Here is a 21,868-nt window from a genome sequence, read left to right on the forward strand (position 1 = left end):
CATGTATCATAAAGTATAATAATGGATATTCTCTAAAAAGGGAAACCTATTGGAAAACGTTTACAAGACATTTACTATGCATAAATTTTGATTTCAGTACTATTACAAATCTATTTATAGATGTAGGAGTTTACCTATAGATATGTATATGCCGACAAAAGTTACACTGTGCCATGACGCAGTTGGTAGCGCATCGGTGCTCGTGATTATATTTCACCGACTATTCGGTGGTTCGAAATTACATCGGGGACCTTTTTTTCTCCAAACATTTTCAATATAAATTATGATGATTATTTAATTATTTTTTTATTCTTGATCTTTAATGTAATGTGAATTAATGTTTATTAATTTTAAAAAAGGTGCTATGATTAATGTGTATATTATACACCCTGCTAAGAAGATATAGGGTACACCTGAATCCATATGTGCATCTGTCCTTGTGTCTGTCTATGTTGTAATTGAGTTCCAATACAAAATGTTTTTTAGCGACAAATGCTGTAGAATATGCATTTGTTGATGGCAAGTGCATTGTTGTAATGCACTTTATTTGTAAATTAATAAAACACTCAACAACAGAAATAATATTTTATTCTCAAATGCATATATTATTGCATTTTCAATCAATAGTAAAACGATGACATTATTTTTGATTATCAAGTTGAGACACATCAGCATATTGCATCACTTCTGACATAAGGCAGAACTTTCATTCAATATAATGCACATAAATGCACCGATCACAATCCATTTATATCAATATCTATTTACTTATTAATATCGTAAGTTTTCCAAAAAATTGGTCAATTTTAAATGATCAACTTTCCGGTTTTACAAGTACTTTGGGGTGCATCGATTGGACGCATGTGCATATCAAGAAGCCAGTGAACCATGTAGAAGTCTACATAGGGCGAAAGGGCGTTCCCACCATCAACGTTCATGTATGGCTTAACAGTCAGTTATGTGCAAGTCTAAATGCAATCCTTTTTCTTTGATACAACTTTATTTTAAACACAAATATTTAATGAAACAACTGTATGTTTATTTTAACAGTTTGTCATTAGCAAAATAGGAAACATTTTATCAGCATTTTATCAAATACTTAAGAAAAAATGTACAAAAATATGTCTTATTTTGTTAGTGTAATATAACATGTTTTATGTTAACAGGCTGTGTATGATGCCAGCTACAGAATAACGAGCTTCACTCAAGTTCACTGCCAGTTGGCCAGGGCGAAAGCATGATGCCAGGATTTGTTGATGTCTAATTTCAAATTCACATTACTGTATCTACCATTATTCTGGAATTTCATTCAGTTCATTGAATGAAGAATTTTATTATTATCAATGATGTATATCTTGTAAGCAAATAATATCAAGAAGTGTCCCAAGACACCGCATTCAACTAATATTCCTCTTTGAATGTAGAATGTATTTTATCTGTCAGTAACATAAAACAATGACCAATGTAATATTTAACCTACATTTCTTAAAGCACACAAATATTGACTGGAATTTTATAAGTACAAAAAGGGATAGAATCATATTTTTATCATAGAAATATTAGTATGCCCCTTTTTGAATTATTTTTTTTTTATATTATTTTGTGTGCAACTGCTCCATAACTCTATTATTTCTAATATAGACTATCTATTTTAGAAATAATAGAGTTATGAAGTAGTTGCACAAAAAATAATAAGATCCTTTTAATTACAAAAAGGGGAATAAATCTACTACTAGTATATTACATGTCAGAGTTATAGCACTTGGTCACGTATTGACACTAAACACATCTTTTTCTCCAAATGTATTATTTCAATTTCTACAGTCAACTTTTGTATTTCTTATTCTAATTTTTCTTAGTTATTTCCCATCGGTTTCTCTGTAAGTTTTGTTAAGGTATCGGCTTGTGATCTCTTGTCGGTCTTCTTTGTGAGCGCTGCAAAAATGGATAAAAAGTGTGATTTGTATAAATGGACTTGTTCTCATATTATGATCTTCAAAGGTTAAAAAATTAATACATATATATATCACATAATCTATGTATGCATTGGTACTATGCATTGGTACTTAGTTTTAACATATTTGATGCTAATTATGTTTCAACAAATGCATGACTTTTGTTGCATATTACATAATAACATATTATACAGTACTTGCTTTGTCAGATAGTATTGTCAGTATAGTTTTAAGAACTGGAATTCCATCCATGCAAGTTAATTATTAACTCTAAATAAATTGTATGCACTGCAATACCTTCAATTAGAGCTATCTAAGTGTTAGGTTTACCAATATTTAATTTTCAAGATTTGTTCTAGACAATTTGAAATCTAAATTAAAAGATATCCAAAACTTACATTCTTTCCACTTCATGCCTCTACTTTCATGACTGGTACACTCTGAAATCACATGAAAAAAATATAGTGTCACTTAAAAAATCTAAATTAATTTAATCCAGTGATGTTTTCAATGCAATAAAATGGACAACTAATGTTAATATACTATACTTAAGTTTATGTATAATAATCCCAGTGTTAACTTTCAAACACAATGTTTAATGTTAATTAAATGCATGTTTTTTTTCTTTTATTTTGTTTTATATAAGGGTGAATCTCTATTATATTGTATACTGTGTTGAATGTGATGCATACAATATAAGTCATATGGTTTGCATTTTCAATGTTCTATACATATGGTTAATGGTTTGCATATATATGATAATCTATTTATTTACCATATGTTCTTCACTGCTGGCTGTTGTGGCACGCTCACTGCTTTGTTAAGCATATGAAGAAGCTGCAAAAATTAACCGCAAAAATTAATTCAAACATATAACTTCGTAAAACACTTACACACATACACTTATGCTCATTAATAATAATAATTAGTTGATTACCAAGAAATACAATGTTTGTATTTGCACTCATTCCTTGAATAAATGAACTCAACAACAAAATTGAAATAGTCAAGAGATTTAAAGTATCTAACAAAAAGGAATAGAAATACTTCCTAAAATGCACAAACTTCATTTGCCGATCTAAAATTAATGATCTTAATGTTTTATTTTAATTGTCTAATACCGAACCCTGCTATATTTACAACAAACAAAGATTCTGATACAAGTTGCCAATTCATACCATATATCTGTGAACGAGTTCATGAATATTGTTATTTAGTGCACCTTTGGTGAGCTTACCTACATATTTCCTTGATGAGTTTAATCATAATCATATGAATTGACAAGTGTCAGATCTTTTTTATAACACTAATTCAATTACGCATTTAGACAATTATTATTAAGTTAAATTTATTAGGTTTGACATGTAGTAATATTGAAACAAACTAATTGCAATTGATAAGTTTTTCAACAAAATTAATTAAATGAAAGCATAACAAAAAAAAGTAATTAACTTACACCGAGCCTTGGAATTTTGGTACTTCTTCTGGCACTGTTCACCAGTTTTTGCGACACCAAATTCTCTGAAAGTTTAATTAAAACAATTGTATGATGTATAGCAATATTTATGAAACACATAACATTTCATGTTTGACATCATGACTGTCGATTAGTTTAATATAAACGACATACAGGGTTATAGTTATCAATGTAAACGTGTAGTAAATGAAAAGTTCGTTTGGAAATGTGCAGATTGTAATCAGATACGAATAAAACACACATGGGTACGAATCTAACAGGGTACGAGATGAAAACTAAAACAATAGACCTCCTTAAATGGTAAACTTATCCGTGAAACCACAAATATTCATTTTTAATACTTAAATAACAATTCACTTGTGCAAATTTTGGAAACAAAGAACGTGCAACTGTACCATAAATCATAACAAATGTTTGAAACTAAAACACATTCCACAATCACATCCGAAATCCGTAAGTACAATTTGCTGAGTGGTTATGCCCCTTGTATACATAGTGCAATATTCGGCGCTAGTAAAAACGACATCGGTAGCAAATCCAAAAGTAAGCTATTAAATAAAATATTACAACTACAAGACAGATACGATAATAACATATAACTTACACTGATATTCTGCTCGACACCTCGTCCCATTTTTTTCTTCGAATAACCAAAATCTTTTCGGCTCCGAGCCACTTATACTCGCCGATAGAAGGCTCCAGCGGTCCCGAACCAGCGCATTAAAAACATACTCTGGCTCGGACCAATCTGGACCTGCTGGCGCTTCGTTTCGCTGTCTTCAACTGCCAAACACTCCATTCAATAAGTTATATCAAACATGTCCGCTACTATTTTTGACACTATTTGGCGCGTTTTCCCTACTTGAGAGTTCGCATAGTCGTGACGTCATTAAAAAAACACAATCTTATTGAAGTCTATTTCCAAATGCGTTCGTGAATACGAATCCTGAGTCTGTCTTTAGTAAGTCTAAGTCTGAGTCAAAGTCTGAGTTTGAGTCCAAGTTTGAGTTTATTATTGATGAATACGGCTCCTGGTTCTATCAAGGAAACAGACTCGGGAGCATTTTAATAAGCTTAAGGCTTTCTGTGCAAATCAATAGCTTTATACTAAACACATGGTCAATCAAACCACAGTCAGAATTTGGAACTTGGTTTTGGCATCTACAAATCATTAAAAATGAACACCGAACTTTTGAAGTGTTATTTTTTATAATATTTGGTTGTTCCATTCAACTAATTGTCACAAATTCAAATCCTGGTTTAAATTGAGCTGATATAATTAATTATGGAGTTTATGCATATTCTCTCCATATGATGTCGTTGCAATGTTAAGAGCTAAGAAAAAATTAAAGCTTAATGAAAGCTTAAAGCTTAACTGGCAAGGATATGGACAACAATAAGACAATTTATCGAAAGTTTGTAATTATGTTATTTCTACATTATCAAAATGATGTATCAACTTGTTGATTGAAATAAAACACTCCTGGTTGAGGTTATCCATAAGGGTTGAATGTTCTAGGGGTAAACTTAGTTTTTTGCCTGGTTCCTAATTATCCAAAGAGTCAGTATCTCTGTTTTTATTGTGTTATCGCAACCAGTCTGCTGATGGAGGGCTTGTTTCAGCAGTTGTGACAGGCCTACTCTAGGAATAATAGTCTTGAAGTGTTAAACCGGTTCTATGCTTGTATGCACGATTTGGAAATAGTAGATTACAACACCTTTCCAAATGGGAGAATTCCGGAAGATTTATTATCGATGTCTCTACAATTATACTTACCTTTTTCATCAGGCCTTCTGATCTTGTTATAAATCATAGTAACACTTCTACTCCCGATAATTAGCTTTGTGTAGAACAAAGGAAAACGGAAATAAAACACTGATTGGGAAAAAGATTAACATTTTTGTTCCTAAGAAACTGCTTGTTTGTGATGATTTTTGATCTTTTACCTTCATCTGCTGAGTGCTTGTTTCAGAAACATCATTTATTTTCTTACAAGGTATGATCATGGTTATTTAGCTGTCTCCTTTTTGTCATCCGTTTGAAGTAACTGAAAATTCTTGAGCTGTTTGTTTTGGAAGAGCCTAAATTCTGTGATTCCTCTTTTTTTGTAGCCGTCAAAATATAACTGAAATGAAAATAAGAAGCATTCCACTGTCAAAGTTTTAGAGATTATCGGCGGTTTGATAACATGCAACAGTTACCTGGCTTTCGAGAATAGATATAAAGCAATAAACTTATTTTTTTCAAGTGCATCAGATAAGGTTTAATTATTTCGTTTCGCCTTTTCTCGTTGATTTTGAAAGCTCTGAAAGTTTTTAGAATTTTGATGAAAGTGATAAAATTCATTGGAACTTATTAACAGCGCTTTCTTTTCCTGGCAATACGTGACAGAAATTGTATAACCTTCAAAACTTAATGATTCACCTGTTGCCCACCATCTATTGCTTTTGTTAAACCCATGCAAAAATTTACAAAAATGTTAACTTGGTATTATTATTTCCAATTTTTTTTTTATAATTATGTATCCATAAATCATGCTTGTTTAAAGATGAATATATTCTTTTTTTACCTCTTGTGCATCATTAAACACATTTAAAAGGAACAAAATTTAGAGCACACTGAATTTTCAACATAATTATAATCAAAAGTACTTGCTGCCAGCGCAGCTTCTTTTGTGATTAAAGCTAAATTACTTGTTCAACTATAAAGAGCAAAAACTAAAGGTGTGGCCCAGATTCCTTTAACATTGTTTTAAAGGAATCTATATAATTAAATGCATCACCTTGTTATCTTTTTCATGGACTCTTTCCCTTGAACCAATTTTGTGAATAAACCCTTGTTATCTAAAACCCATATTTTAAATGGGAAGAGCTGCTAGAACCTGGTAATTGTCAGGTTCCACCTTCTTTTGGTGGGCCTAAATTTGATATAAAAAGCCAAACTTTTGTCTCCAGGCATTTTATCGTCTTCATTATGTCTAGGTTTTGAATTTGAAACACAACTGTTTTTACTCACTTGAAAACTTTAGGCGCTACATCAAAGAAAGTTTCAAGATCTGTTTTGCTACAAACCTGGCAGAAAAATGTTGCTTATGTCAAAAGTTTCACCCAGGTTTGCTAAAATAAAAGCAGTAGTCAAGTTGCTGCTGAAAAGCCTGGTTCTGTTTATTTTATGTAGATTTTTTATCTCGCCCTGACTGAATGGCAAACTTTGAAATTAGGTGCAATTGTTACATCTACGATGGTGTGATTATGACTTTTAATTTCTATAGATATTTATACACTATTTATTTTAATAAGAAATCATAACACGTTTGACACCTATATATAGACAAGAAGTCTTGTTTTCTTCTAGGAAACAGACTTAATAGTGTCTCATTTAATATTGGGCTTTCTTAATTCAATCTCAATCAGGTATAAGTAAGTTAACACTATGACAAGGTTGGCACTGTTTTTGTTCACATAATCAAAGAATTTAATCAGAACTGTATGAGAAGTATACCAATAATTGTTTGTGTTTAAAAGAGTTTTAATTAACCATAATACTATTCTGATTTTTACCAAAGCAATGTTGATTTTATTCAACACGTGACTCCTTGTTAAGCTGCTTGTTTTTAATAATTATGTATGAACAATGTGAAGTTTCAAACTTCAAACAATTTTTCGCTTTGATACTAGTTGCCTTACATAGATGCACAGAAATTATATCTATCTGAACAAGGTGCGACTTAATTAACTTGTCGTTATCGTGTTTGACAAAGTCCCCTTAAGACCTATCGCAAATGTATCTCTTTAATTGTGGTCCCAACAATGTCATATCCTATTTCGTTACGAGTCAAACATCAAAAGCCTGATCATCAAATGTTTGGTAAAACATACTAAGATTGGTATTCACAAAAAATCGTTGTGTTTAATTGGTTGGAACCTGATCTCCAGTGCAAAGTTCGCACAAGGTTATAAACTTATAACACCTTTACGCTTGCCGTAACTTTGTCAAAACTGATTTGGACTGAACGCAGATGTTTTGTATGATAAAATTCTACTGACCCATCATCTACAATAACATGCTTAATTTGTTTATTTTAGAAAAGAGGACAAGGGTAACTAAATATTGTAAGTTTTATGTTGAACAATATTGCCCAGAGGTTATATTGGGATAGTGGGTATGGTATCTGTCCTCATACCAGGTGGTCCTGGGTTGGATTATGACCAAGGGGCCATTATTTAAAGACTGTTTTACAGACATAAAGTACTGGTTCTTCCCAGGAAACAGACTTTTGAGTCAGTGTTTCGACAAGCTTTCTTTAGACTTTTTGATTTCGTCACGCACAAATACAAGGATTTTAACGATTAAAGTAACATAAATACTCAAAATCGATTAATATTTTGTACAATATTTTGAAAAAATAAAGTTAACACATAAAAAATCAATGTTCCTTTTAGCAATAACCAAAATTTCAACGCTAGATGTGGTATGATAACATTGATTGAAAGAGATACAAAAAGCTCGTCTTTATTTTTGTATGGATCCAGCACTTTATTTTTTAACTTCCCACAACGATATATATTCATACACCTCACAAACACTAACTTAGTACATGAACATGTGTTAAAATATTGTTCCCGCCAAAAACAAAAAAGAGCATTTTGTATCTTGTTAAATCTATGTTACCAGACCACTGTCTAGCGTTGAAATTTTGGCTATTGCTTTAAAGGGATCTTTTCACGCTTTGGTAAATTGACAAAATTGAAAAAAGTTGTTTCAGATTCGTAAGTTTTCGTTTTAGTTATGATATTTGTGAGGAAACAGTAATACTGAACATTAACCATGCTCTAATATAGCCATTATATGCATCTTTTGACGATTTTAAAACCTAAAAATTATAAAGCGTTGCAACGCGAAACGATTGAATAGTTTGGAGAGTTCTGTTTTTGTCGTTAAATTTTGTGAAACTACGAAGATTGCTTATATAAGGTATAAAATACGTCAAAAATGTGTACTCGGCGGAATAGCTCAGTAGGCTAAAGCGTTTTTACTTCAGGACTCTGGCAGGACTCCAGGGGTCACTGGTTCGAAACCTGCTCCGGGCAATGTTCTTTTCCTTTTTTTATTATTTTTCTTGATTTTTTACTGGAGCTTTTACGATCCAATGTTTCCATTTATCAATATAAAGCATTTAATGAATAAGTTAAAAAAATGCCAAAATCTGTGAAAAGGCCCCTTTAAGGAACATTAATTTTGTATGTGTTAATTTCATTTTTTCGAAATATTGTATGAAATGATCGTTGACTTTGAGGGTTTACGGGCTATTAAATTTAATTATTGCTTGATCCATAGATCAGCAAGGTTACTACAATAAAAAAGACAAAATAAAAATAAACATTTAATGCTTGATATTTATCTGATATAGAAATATTACACCAGATTTATTGATTTCACCGGTATACCCTGATAACTAAAATTTCTGGCAAAACAGGCTTCAAATATTGTTTCACATTCGTGCGGATTTAACAACCAAAATGGAAGTAAACTATATATCTTTCTATTTCTCATCGACCAGAAAATTGTTCTAAAAAAACAGATTGGCAACAATTGCTAAGAAGCCTAGGTCAGGCCTTAAAATTAGTGAGGTCCTAAAATATCTTTATTGAATTTGTTACCAGTTTTAGGAATTGTCATTGATTTATGACTTGATAATGTTAGCTTGTTTGTTTGGCATCCAGATGTTGATACATGGCTGTTTGATATCAGATTTCTGACCGTGGAACTTTCATGACGATTTCCCATTTTCCCAACTCGCGGCAGATTGGTCAGTAGAAGATGGCAGGATCAACCATGCGAGTTTCGTTAATTGAGACCCTACAATCATGGTATGGGTGTCACTAATTGTCATTGATTTCGTATTGAGTATCATTTCTGTTTAAACATTAAGGTTTTTTAGTAAGTGATGGCCTGCACTATACACGTGCCTTAAAAGAATTTGTATTAAATCTCGAAAATGAATGGCAGGTTTCAATTGTCATTTCGCTGACGTTATCCCAATCCAATGTGGCTGGCCATTTGATACTGATTATTGATCAACCAATAAAAATGTCATTGTCGTTTGTACAATGAATTCAAATGGCGGTGTTGATTTTTATATCAAAGTCCCCTTCATCTAATAATTTAGGTGTTGTAAACGTCTAATAAAGTGTTACGCTGCCTTTTACTCAATGACGATTAAGTAAAATTGTATGAAAATCAAAAGGTTTTTTCATGTGCCGCCGTTAGCAAATGCTTTGAAATTAAATCAACCCGACTTTTTCTTTTGTGCAGCAGAAGTTAGCGAGACCACCTTGAATAATATTTTTTCTTTATCGGACTTGACTCCTTGATGTCACTCGTCCATGCTCGTAATTATTTGATTGCATCTTTTATACTATTGATTGTGGTGTGTGGAAGGTGCTCCGACTGTTATTCCAGCAGTGTCCTTACATCCTTAATTGGCGATTTACAAACCTACTAGCGAAAATACTTGAATTTTTACACTGATTGCCACGTTTTCCAATGAGATGACTATTGTTGAAAGAAATTGCAAGATTTTATCCAGACCTAGGCATGACAGTGAATCAAGTCCAGTGTCAGAAATTGCCAGATTAATTTGTTCATTTTTAGCAGAGAACAAATTGGGCATTTGACAGTGTGATGTAGAATAGAGACTCAAAATTAGTGATAGATTTATTGAACATTTCTAAGTGATAGATTAACTGATAATTTCATTATATTTGTGGATGAAAAACATGTGTTGGATGGTTTATAATTCTGCACTAAAAAAAAGGTAGTTTTTATAATAAATTTAATTCTGAAGCATAACAATTGCACTTGTTTGCAATATATAATTAAAAGTAATTTGAAATAATATCAAAATCAGAATAAAATGCATGAGGAGGAGAGTATATTATTTCTTAACCCATTTATGCATAGTGGACTCTTCCATCCTTCGAAATTGGATCAATTTATTAAAAAAATTAGGGATGTCTTGTATATTTATGTCCCCCTTCGAAGAAGAGGGGATAATTGTTTTGCACATGTCGGTCGGTCCGTCGGTCGGTCCATCCACCAGGTGGTTTCGGGATGATAACTCAAGAAAGCTTAGGCCTAGGATCATGTAACTTTATAAGTACATTGATCATGACTAGCAGATGACCCCTATTGATTTTCAGGTCACTAGGTCAAAGGTCAAGGTCACAGTAACTCGAAACAGTAAAATGGTTTCCGGATGATAACTCAAGAATGCTTAGGCCTAGGATCATGTAGCTTCATAGGTACATTGATCATGACTGGCAGATGACCCCTTGTCATTTTCAGATCACTAGGTCAAAGGTCAAGGTCACAGTAACTCGAAACAGTAAAATATTTTCCAGATGATAACTCAAGAATGCTTACGCCTAGGATCATGAAACTTCATAGGTAAATTGATCATGACTGGCAGATGACCCCTATTGATTTTTAAGGTCACTAAGTCAAAGGTCAAGGTCACAGTGACTTGAAACAGTAAAATGGTTTCCGGATGATAACTCAAGAATGCTTATGCCCAGTATCATGAAACTTTATTGGAACATTGATCATGACTGGCAGATGATCCCTATTGACTTTCAGGTCACTAGGTCAAAGGTCAAGGTCACAGTGACTCAAAATAGTAAAATGGTTTCCAGATGATAACTCAAGAATGCTTACGCCTAGGATCATGAAACTTCATAGGTACATTGATCATGACTGGCAGATGACCTCTATTAATTTTCAGGTCAAAGGTCAAGGTCACAGTGACTCGAAATAGTAAAATGGTTTCTGGATGATAACTCAAGAATGCTTACGCCTAGGATCGTGAAACTTCATAGGTACATTGATCATGACTGGCAGATGACCTCTATTAATTTTCAGGTCAAAGGTCAAGGTCACAGTGACTCGAAATAGTAAAATGGTTTCCAGATGATAACTCAAGAATGCTTACGCCTAGGATCATGAAACTTCATAGGTACATTGATCATGACTGGCAGATGACCTCTATTAATGTTCAGGTCAAAGGTCAAGGTCACAGTGACTCGAAATAGTAAAATGGTTTCCAGATGATAACTCAAGAATGCTTACGCCTAGGATCGTGAAACTTCATAGGTAAATTGATCATGACTGGCAGATGACCTCTATTAATTTTCAGGTCAAAGGTCAAGGTCACAGTGACTCGAAATAGTAAAATGGTTTCTGGATGATAACTCAAGAATGCTTACGCCTAGGATCGTGAAACTTCATAGGTACATTGATCATGACTGGCAGATGTTCCCTATTAATTTTCAGGTAACTAGGTCAAAGGTCAAGGTCACAGTGACTCGAAACAGTAAAATGGTTTCATGATGATAACTCAAGAATAATTAGGCCTAGGATCATGAAACTTCATAGGTACATTGATCATGACTGGCAGATGACCCCTATTGATTTTCAGGTCACTAGGTCAAAGGTCAAGGTCACAGTGACTAAAAACGTATTCACACAATGGCTGCCACTTACAACTGAGAGCCAATATGGGGGGCATGCATGTTCAAACAGCCCTTGTTATTTCTATATTTTAAATTATTCTTACAAAAATTCCTTTAAGCAAACGGCGCAGACCCTGATGAGACGCCGCATCATGCAGCGTCTCATCTGGGTCAACGCTGTTTGCCAAGGCCTTTTTTCTAGACGCTTGGAATAAATGGCTTAAAATAGTGGGGAAAAAATCAAAGAAGTTAAAAGAAAAGGAAATTAGTTGGAAAGTAATATACAGCATTGAAAATGGTTTTAAAAATGTATGCCAGTGGTAAAGTTGTTAGAAAAAATAACAAAAGCAAGTGAGTGTGTAGGATAGGCCAATGAAGATGAATTATTCGCAAAAATTAAAAAAATATTTTAAAGGCAGATAAACTGTTTGGAAGTCCATAGTGAAACCAGTGGATTTGATAGGAAGATCTTAGATTATGAGATAGCTGTTAGCTATGCCTAAGACAAGGAAGGATGTGCAAGTTGCAGATGTTAGATAGAAGATTCCTGTCAAGATTGCAGGTGATCCTGCAATGAGTTTGTGTGTGTGTGTGTGTGTGTGTGTGTGGAGGTTGCCATCTTTAGGATGAACAGGATAACTGATCTAGATCAGGGCTGTATATGAAATATTGTTTGTTTCCCTTCTCTCCAACCATGGTTTATAGGAATTGGTTACATAGCTTTATAGGAAGGAGGTTTGGGGGGGGGGGGGGGCTAGATTACTTGTGAAAGACTTATAGTTTGATTAAAGGAGAACACAAAGAAAAGTATTTACACATTTATTAAATGCTGAGGTTATTTGAAAATATTTATCATCAATAATACCTAATAACTAATAATAAAATAACTTCCAAAAACATATGTTGTAAGGAACATTTGTAGTCATCAGCTGAACTGTGTAAATACATACCCAATAAAATATTTGTATTGCCCATGGTTAAGGAATCAATTCTAACCTTCTTTCATTCGGTCTCATTAGTAAGAGGAAACACACAATATTTTGTGTAAGGCCTTAACAGCACAACTAATCTAGCCGAGGCCAGAGTCTTCCAGCCTCATAGTGTTTCTCTGGCCTTTGGTGGTGTGAGGTGTAGTGCTGTGTTTAATGCAGCAAGTGATAGATCAGGGACAATCTATGGCAGAGGCATAATGCTATCACATAGGCTGTGATACACCAAATCCACAAAGCTGTTATCAACACTATCAAGGAAATTTTCTGGCATATTTAGAAGACCAGAGGGAATCATACAGGTGCCTGCTGAGAGGAAAGCTGAAGTTGGATATTAAACTTTATTTATGAGAAGTGTTTGAAATTATTCATTTGAAATTGGAGGTTGAATGTGTTTAAAAAAGTGTTTTAATGTGGTTAAATTGCACTTTATAACAATTTCCTTGGAATTAAGGAATTTCATAGGTTATATGAGTCTAAAATATTAGCACTTGAATAAAATAACAATAATAATAATAATAATTATAATACAAATACTACTACAACAACTAATAATAATAATAGTTATTATTATTATATCAACTTTTTTATTATTATCATTGCTATTTAAGTTATTACTTTGATATATTACTATAAAAAATTAATAAAGAATATTATTATTAAGTAATTATTTACTGTTTTATATCAATTAGTAGCAGCAATAAGTATGTATTGAAGAGTAAGGTATAGTTTAGTAAGATTATATAAACATTACATTAAAAATCTACTACTAAATTTTGTAACAACAAAGATAAAAATACAATTTACTGCAGGATGAACAAGCATATGAAATGATGAGTTATCAAGTTTCTGTATTACCTGATGTGTCTCCAACAATTTATTTTGCAATTAAAAAGTGCAGACAGTATTGAAAGTGTGAAATTTAGCATGAACTACATGAAAGGATTTATTTTCTGAATGAGATCGGTGTATCCATATAATATCAGCCGTAAATAAAGTGGATTCTATATGATATATAGAGACCTGTGTGTTTATTAGTGAATGCTCTTTTGGATGGATATATGGGCTTATATGTATGGATGTTGATGGATTAGATTGATTACTAGGATTAAAGTGAAAAGGTAACCACGAATTTAATTTTTAAGTGGAGGCTTTTATATTTATTAATTAATTCCCAGCATGCAAAGGGTTAAAATACTTGTCTTGCATAGAGTAGACTCAGCAGCTGTCAAATTGCATATACATTAGTCTGCTGTGTGCCACAGCAATATATGGGCAGTGCTCTGTGAAAAAGGGGTTTAATACATGTGCGTAATGTGTCATCCCAGATTAGCCTGTGCGGACAACACTGTCAGCTGTTATGATATTTTTCATTTGAAGAAAATCTCTTCTTAGCAAAAATCCAGTTTTGGGCAGAAAGTTTCGTACCTGATTAGCCTGTGTGAACTGCGCAGGCGAATCTGGGACAACACTTTATGCAGGTGCATTAAGCCCTCTATTCACAGAGCAAGGCTCATATGTTTGTAGCCACACCCTAGCTTATTGGAGGCTCATATGTTTGTAGCCACACCCTAGCTTATTGGAGGCTGATATGTTTGTAGCCACACCCTAGCTTATTGGAGGCTGATATGTTTGTAGCCACACCCTAGCTTATTGGAGGCTGATATGTTTGTAGCCACACCCTAGCTTATTGGAGGCTGATTTTGTAGCCGTAGTTTTGTAGTGTTATTCCTGTTGGCAAATATCTTTTGCCAAATCAAGTCCTGAAATTTCCAAATAAATGGTTTGACTTTCAGATGTTAAGAAATAGAGCTGTATATACTATGTAAAGAGCATAAATATGAAATCTCCATTAAAATGATATCTTTTTGTTTTGTATTGTATCTGTGTTTTGCAAGTTTTATCAATAATTATAAATCAATAAATAATTGTTCCTTATTGAAAGATAAAAGATACTAACATTCCCAATTGTATGTGAGGAAGTCATAGTTGCAAAATTATGAGAAAAAGCCCATATACTTTAATTGCTTTTTAAATGAATAAAATGACCAATGGTGTTTTTTTATATGATGTTGATATCTTTGTTCTGGACTAACGAGTTTTTTTTATACAAATGTAGCCTTTTTGCCTTGAAGTTCCTTGATACCTAATAAAAAGCTTGATTGCCTCATGTTTACCTTGAAAGTACCATCTAATGGACATATATCATGCAACCAAGAGGGTCTTTTCTTGGAAGTTTGTAATCTGAGAAGCTATAAATCAAACAATAATGTACCAACACCTACCTATTTATTTAATGCTTTCCGGTGGTTTATAGAGAAATATCAGTGAATTAAAACTGATAATTTCACTGTTTCAAACAGTGAAAATTATCAGTGAGAATTATCGATAATTTTCATTGTTTACTGTGAAATGATGTCATTTTTTTGACGAAATGACGTCATTATCCCAGCAAAATTCGTTAGTTAAACTCTTGAACAATGTATATAAACTGTGAAAAATGCATTAAATAAAAAGAAAATTTGTTGGATTCGGTGGATTATCGACTTTAATTCACTCGTGATCATAGAAAACATATATTTTCACTCGTGGCTGCGCCACTCGTGAAAATATTATTTTCTATGATCACTCGTGAATTAAAATCGATAATCCACCGGATCCAACAAATATCCTCTATGTAATTGCACAATCCCCCCCCCTCCTCCTCCAGAAAATTATCACTTAAATCTTAAATGTAAATATGCATCCCTTCATAACACTCACTTTTGCACACAAAAAAATTAATTACAACTGTCAGTATTGGGTTTATGTGACATAAAACATGCAATTTTTAAATTATATTGACATGAAATTAAAATTGTTCGTTCATTTCTTTGCTCACAGAATTCAAATTCAATAATCTGGGCTTACGTATCTACTTGTTGGAAATTATACTAAAACATTAAGAATTGTCAAGTGGGTTTCCCCTGCTTACGTATTTTTCCTGGGTGTTAAAAGTCTCGCAAATTACGTTATGTTAGACGTGTCACTTTGGCATATCTCTTGGTTTCCCATCCTCTTGGGATTGTGGCAAGTCGGTTTGCGAGAGTAAGGAGACAAGGAGACGTCACTTTCTAGAAGGTATATCGTAGTTAATTCCGTGTCACACATTTCCTGTCCCTGTATAATCAATCGGATGCAAAATCTTAACAGGGAGAAACTGTTGAGAGGGATCAGCGCGGAACTGCTGTATCGGCTTAATGATTTCTAAGTTCAATACCATAGTTTTGTGCTCATTGGTTGTTTATTTAACAAATGGTCGGAGAAGTTATTGGTAGAGGCGGATAGAGTGGAAGCTCTGTGGTACTAAACTGTATAATGATTTTCCATATATCACCTTCAGGGTGACAGGAAGACAAATACATGAAATGTATTGCATGGCTTATTACTTCTCCAATGCCATTCAAAGTGGCTAAAAGGTCATGACCTTTGGTAGCATTAGATGTGATCATTAAGGAAGTGGATAAAAATGTTAATCTTAAAAAAATACAACAGTGTTTTATTCGAAACCAAATGTGTTTTACGCAAAATTTGATTGATTTTGTATTATAAACATAACACAAAATCTCATATGTTATGAAAAGCTTTATTAGCCAATTTTGTTCTCTGAAAATATCATTTCACCGAAATGTTTTTAGATCACAGTTGCCTCCCTTGTGGTATCTTCTCCCTTTCTGTTTTCAGGTCAGCAATAAAAATGATCATGAAATTTGAAAGTTTATGAATCAGCACTTTATCAAACACTTACACATTTTTTCAGACGGGTGTCGTAGTCAAAGACGATAACATGCAAGTTGTCACCGAAAGAATGTCTCGAGTGATATACGAATTCGAAATGCAGACTGGGGTTTTGTCCTAGCTGGCATGATGAATGCACAGGCTAAGATTGCGTAATCTATTGATGGGATTATCATTATGTAAACTGGGTGATAAACACCAAATTGGCTAATAAAACGTTTACTTCTTGATAAAGGTCAGACAGCATGTCTGAGTAGCGAGGTACAGGGCGTCGAAAACTGGTATTTGTAATGAAAAAAAACAACAAAGTGGACCGACTAAAATTGGCACTTAAAGGGCTGTTTGCGCGATATTTTTTGCACCCAAAGATTTAAGATCAAACTGTCTGGGGCTTGTTTTCCAATTAAATGTGTGGATTATGATATAGCACATCCCAATTTGGAAGAAAAACAAAGCTCTTAAATGCGGAGTATTCAAGGGATGAAAGAAAAATGTTAATACACATATAATAGAGGTAAAAAATATGTGCTTTTGGTTGTGGCGCTACAATTTCAATGTTTTTGCTTTGAAGTCTTTTTTGGATATTTGTCTTTAGACTAAATTTAAAACTAGCACAAGGCACATTGCATGTATTTTGATTTGCTCTATTAAAATTTTTATACTACACTATTCTAATTCAGAAGTTCATTTAACATAGCTTTTTGATTGTAAACCATTGTGTTAAGAGTGTGAGTTGTAAAACCATGTAATTATGCATGGAATTCAGGACTTTCTGAAAATATATTGCCCCCTGTCTCCCACCAGTAGTAAAATTTGTGTCCACAGCATCCAGTTCCTCCTGTAACTGTTGTGCCACATGGGAACAGACCTTGGCCAAATCACCCAAAATATTTTATTTTTCAACTTAAACAAGTGGCCTTATGGATATGCATGTAAGCCTAGCAACTGGAATGTAAGGGGTTTGATCCTCACTATGGAAACGCTCTTTACATCTCCCCAATAGACATCAAGTACTTTTTCTACCCAGGGATCGACTTGTGAGTGTTAGGCGGTGAATGTAACTGAGCTAAAATAAATGAATGCATTAAAACTAACTTCAACAAGAGAATGTTGGGCCCAAGATAATGTAAGATAATACACCCCACCACTGCCCCATGGGGAGAGGTGTTGGATCAATGTCTACCAAAACTGCTTGAAAACTGCACAGGTGTGAAAAGTTGGACCTGGAGAAATATCAACCCAGGGCGACTGTCATTTTATCACCATCTTCAGGGATTACTATCTGAAAATGTTTGCATTTGGTGTAATGTGTGTATTCTGCTGTACAAATTAACTCTTGAAATGGCATTCCAGTGTTTGCATTGTAGGCCTCCTCTCAGCAGGTTCCCTGCCTGTGCAAATATGCCCAGATTTTTAAGACAGAACAGTCCCATTGATTCAGAAAGTCCCCAGTGCCCATGTTGCACATTTGGGAATTAGTCAGAGCTAAGAAGATCAATTTTATGTTATTTTAAGATAACTGGAAGTGGTACACACTTCAGCACTTCCTCTCAGCCATATTTTGGTGACTTACAAATAAAAGATAATAATTTCTTGAGATGCACAAGGTCACTTATCAGCCATCATGCACAACTGCTGATGTCGCGCGACCTTTTGACCTTATATAGTATAGTTGAGCTGAGCTCTGGGAAAACGGGCCTCATGAATGTGCATAGTGTCCTCTCAGATTCAGGCTCTGGGAAATCGGGCCTTATGAATGTGCATAGAGTCCTCTCAGATTCAGGCTCTGGGAAATCGGGCCTTATGAATGTGCATAGAGTCCTCTCAGATTCAGGCTCTGGGAAATCGGGTCTCATGAATGTGCATAGAGTCCTCTCAGATTCAGGCTCTGGGAAATCGGGTCTTATGAATGTGCATAGAGTCCTCTCAGATTCAGGCTCTGGGAAAACGGGCCTCATGAATGTGCATAGAGTCCTCTCAGATTCAGGCTCTGGGAAAACGGGCCTCATGAATGTGCATAGAGTCCTCTCAGATTCAGGCTCTGGGAAAACGGGCCTCATGAATGTGCATAGAGTCCTCTCAGATTCAGGCTCTGGGAAAACGGGCCTCATGAATGTGCATAGTGTCCTCTCAGATTCAGGCTCTGGGAAAACGGGCCTTATGAATGTGCATAGAGTCCTCTCAGATTCAGGCTCTGGGAAAACGGGCCTCATGAATGTGCATAGAGTCCTCTCAGATTCAGGCTCTGGGAAAACGGGCCTTATGAATGTGCATAGAGTCCTCTCAGATTCAGGGACAACCATATTGTCTGCTTTTATATTATTTTTCATGTAAAGGCTGGAAGAGTAATCCCTGATTAGCCTATGCAGCTTGCACAGGCTAATCTTTGAAGTCACTTTACTCGCATGGATTTAGCTATTTTCCCAGACAGTGTCTCAGTTGTAATTTTGTCCATTACAATCTCTAATTAAAGTATCATAGATATTTAAAATCAACGAATATTTCGCAAAATATTTCGTAAAATAAAGTTAACCCATAATTTAAAATCAGTGCAATAGCCAAAACTTCAACACTAGATGTGGAATGGTAACATAGATTTAACGAAATACAAAATATATTCCGTGTTAATTTCATGCCACAATATCTGTTCATTAGCAAGCGATAATATTAATATGGTACAATATATTTGTTAATTTTGAGTGTTTATAGGCTTATAAGGCAATTGTCAGTTTCAACTCTTATGCCCTTAACTTGTCAGTGGGTACTATGAATTCTTCATAGATGACCCGAAACAGCTCCCCATTGCTGTCTTGTTTATGATGTGTAGCATTGCTGCGTTGAATTTAAAAAGCCCTGTGTAACATTTCTTAGCACCAACCAAGAACACCACTCCATTACTTCATCTGTTGAAAGTGACAAACAACAATGCTGTAGAACCACATCATAGGCAAAAGCAAGCTTTAATTGTCCTGAAAAGAGAGGCAGTTGTGTTATTGTTACACAATCCAAGAGTGTCCCAATGTCTGTGTAATGTTTACCCATGCTGTTGATAGTAAACCGAGAAAGTGTGAATGTTACATTAGTCCTGACAATGGGAGCTAATCTCTATTATCACTGAGACTTATTGAGAATTATCTTTCACTTACCCAATGTTGACACAAGGAGTCATCTTCAAGTATGTGTTGTATTATTTACTGGTGATATCACCCGCTTATCAGGACACTATCACTGTTTTTGGATATCATGAAGAATTTAGCCATAACTGCTGAAGTGCTTGGGAGTAAATCAACAGCCTGTGTGTCTGATATGTGTATACAGTAAGCCAGTAAAATACTGTAGTGAATACGGTCCAGCCTATTTAAGAGAATTGTTCAGGAACAAGAAAGTGTACATAAAATCAGCTAATTTTAACTTAGTCTTTCTTGGTTTTGGGTCCATCAAAAGGTTATAGAGCAATTTTTGGCTGTAATTGGGAGTGACAAAATGTTCTTGAGTATTTTAATACTTAGTGAAGGGTAGGTTAAGACTTGAAAAATAGTTGCACTCAATTCACATAACCGTAATTAATATTGACTAGCTCAATATTTTATTTTGCTTGGCAAGTTGATGTATTTCCGGTCTCTCAATTTACTTTTCACCATTGCAGTAACTGTATCAGCCTTAATTGATTCCAAATGAGTGGGGTTCCATGAATATTGAATATGTAATTAAAAGTATGAAAGTCCCTGTTATTAAAGTGCATCACATCCCAGATGTCAATAATGATGGACAATACTGAGCCAGATGGCAACCCCTAAAGACCCATCAAAGACCCCTAATCCCCTCCCCGTGGTTATCCATACCAAAGGGCTATGACAAGGATTAATGCAGGACAATTTAAGGCCTGCTGACCTTAAAAGAAACCCTGTGCAGCAGCCATACAGCACACATTGTTCAGATTAAAGAAGAGGTAATTATCAATCATGTAAAAGAAAAGGGCTCACTACTACTCCCTGACTCACCCCTTTTTAAAATTTATTTTGTCACTATATTAGTTCTGATTCAGTGGTTTGACTCTCATTGTGTGCCTAAAACTATGTACATGCAAACCTTGCTTTGAAAGTTGCATAAATTACTTTAAATTAATTTGCAAAAAGTTAAAAATCTAGTGTCCTGTCATGACCACATTTCTAATTGTTTTAATTTCTAAATTTCATCACCTAATATATCTTATTCATTTATTGACAAAATCCTGTCTTTTTGGTCCTATATATTGGCTGACTACTAAAAATGTATATAATACCATCAATGCTTTCATACTTTCATACTGTCTTTGGACTGCTCTTGTTTACTAATCAAGCGCTTATTTTATCTGAATGTTATTTTAGTTTAATGAGTTTTGCTATAAAATGACTATGACTTCCTGTAGAAATCTTTAGCTACTGCTAATTGTTAATTTATGGTTTGCATTATATTATGTCTGTGTGAATAAAAAGCCCTCTCTTAATGAACGAATAAAACAGAATGTCTAATGACATTTATTTAGTTTTTATTCACATTATGATGATAAAAGCTAACCCTATGATTTGTAATTAAAGTCATGAGGATGCAAAAACAGTAATCAAGCATTGAATTATAGGAAATTTATTACCAAAGGGACTGCCATGGCCCCTAAAAGCTCTTTGCCTCTACAGACAGGTCACATTTTCCAGTTCTTGGTTAAACATTAGAACAATGGCAATTAACTGAATTAAGTATTCTCTACATGATATTAAACCTTTAAAACAAGTTTTTCTGCATCTTTGCTTTCTGTTTCCTGACAAGATTTCTTTCTTGCCTCCCATCTTTGGCAATTAAGTAGAAAATTATGGAATAAAAATGCCTGATGCTTTTTGATTCATTGCTTTTAATGGGATACACTTAATACTGGGATATTAATTTAATTAATATTTTCATCCACAAATAAAGCAACTGTTCATGTCTCCAGTCATTGTGGGTGATATAAAGTAGGGACTATTTATTATCCCCGTGTGCATTTCAATTTAGAAATATTAAAACATAACTACCATAATAAGATAACGTAATGTTTGAATTGTAACATATTGGTCTCCAAATGAGGAATTAAATCGTTTTATTCGTTGTTTTTTTAGCACACATATTTACTTAAGAAAGTATACGAA

General features: G+C 34.0%; 1 protein-coding gene and 1 long non-coding RNA gene across 7 annotated transcripts in view; one reads left to right on the top strand and one right to left on the bottom strand.

The window, feature by feature from the left end:
- Nucleotides 1-571: 571 nt before the first annotated feature.
- On the bottom strand, nt 572-3,931 carry LOC127882312 (uncharacterized). Its single transcript, XR_008050482.1, has 5 exons — nt 3,828-3,931; nt 3,412-3,476; nt 2,731-2,792; nt 2,354-2,395; nt 572-1,935 (listed from the first exon to the last, which is right to left on the bottom strand). It is a non-coding gene; the product is annotated as an uncharacterized LOC127882312 (long non-coding RNA).
- Nucleotides 3,932-13,647: 9,716 nt separating this feature from the next.
- Nucleotides 13,648-21,868, top strand: part of LOC127881817 (roundabout homolog 2-like) — a 114,191-nt gene continuing 105,970 nt past the window's right edge. For 5 of the 6 annotated variants that reach the window (XM_052429951.1, XM_052429954.1, XM_052429955.1 and 2 more), the window contains exon 1: nt 13,649-14,053. The gene's annotated coding sequence lies outside the window, so the exon portion shown is untranslated. Of the gene's footprint in view, nt 14,054-21,868 lie in introns of all 6 variants that reach the window. The other variant, XM_052429956.1, reaches the window with a different exon arrangement.

The sequence above is a fragment of the Dreissena polymorpha genome, chromosome 5, assembly GCF_020536995.1.
Source record: "Dreissena polymorpha isolate Duluth1 chromosome 5, UMN_Dpol_1.0, whole genome shotgun sequence".
Lineage (NCBI taxonomy): Eukaryota > Metazoa > Mollusca > Bivalvia > Myida > Dreissenidae > Dreissena > Dreissena polymorpha.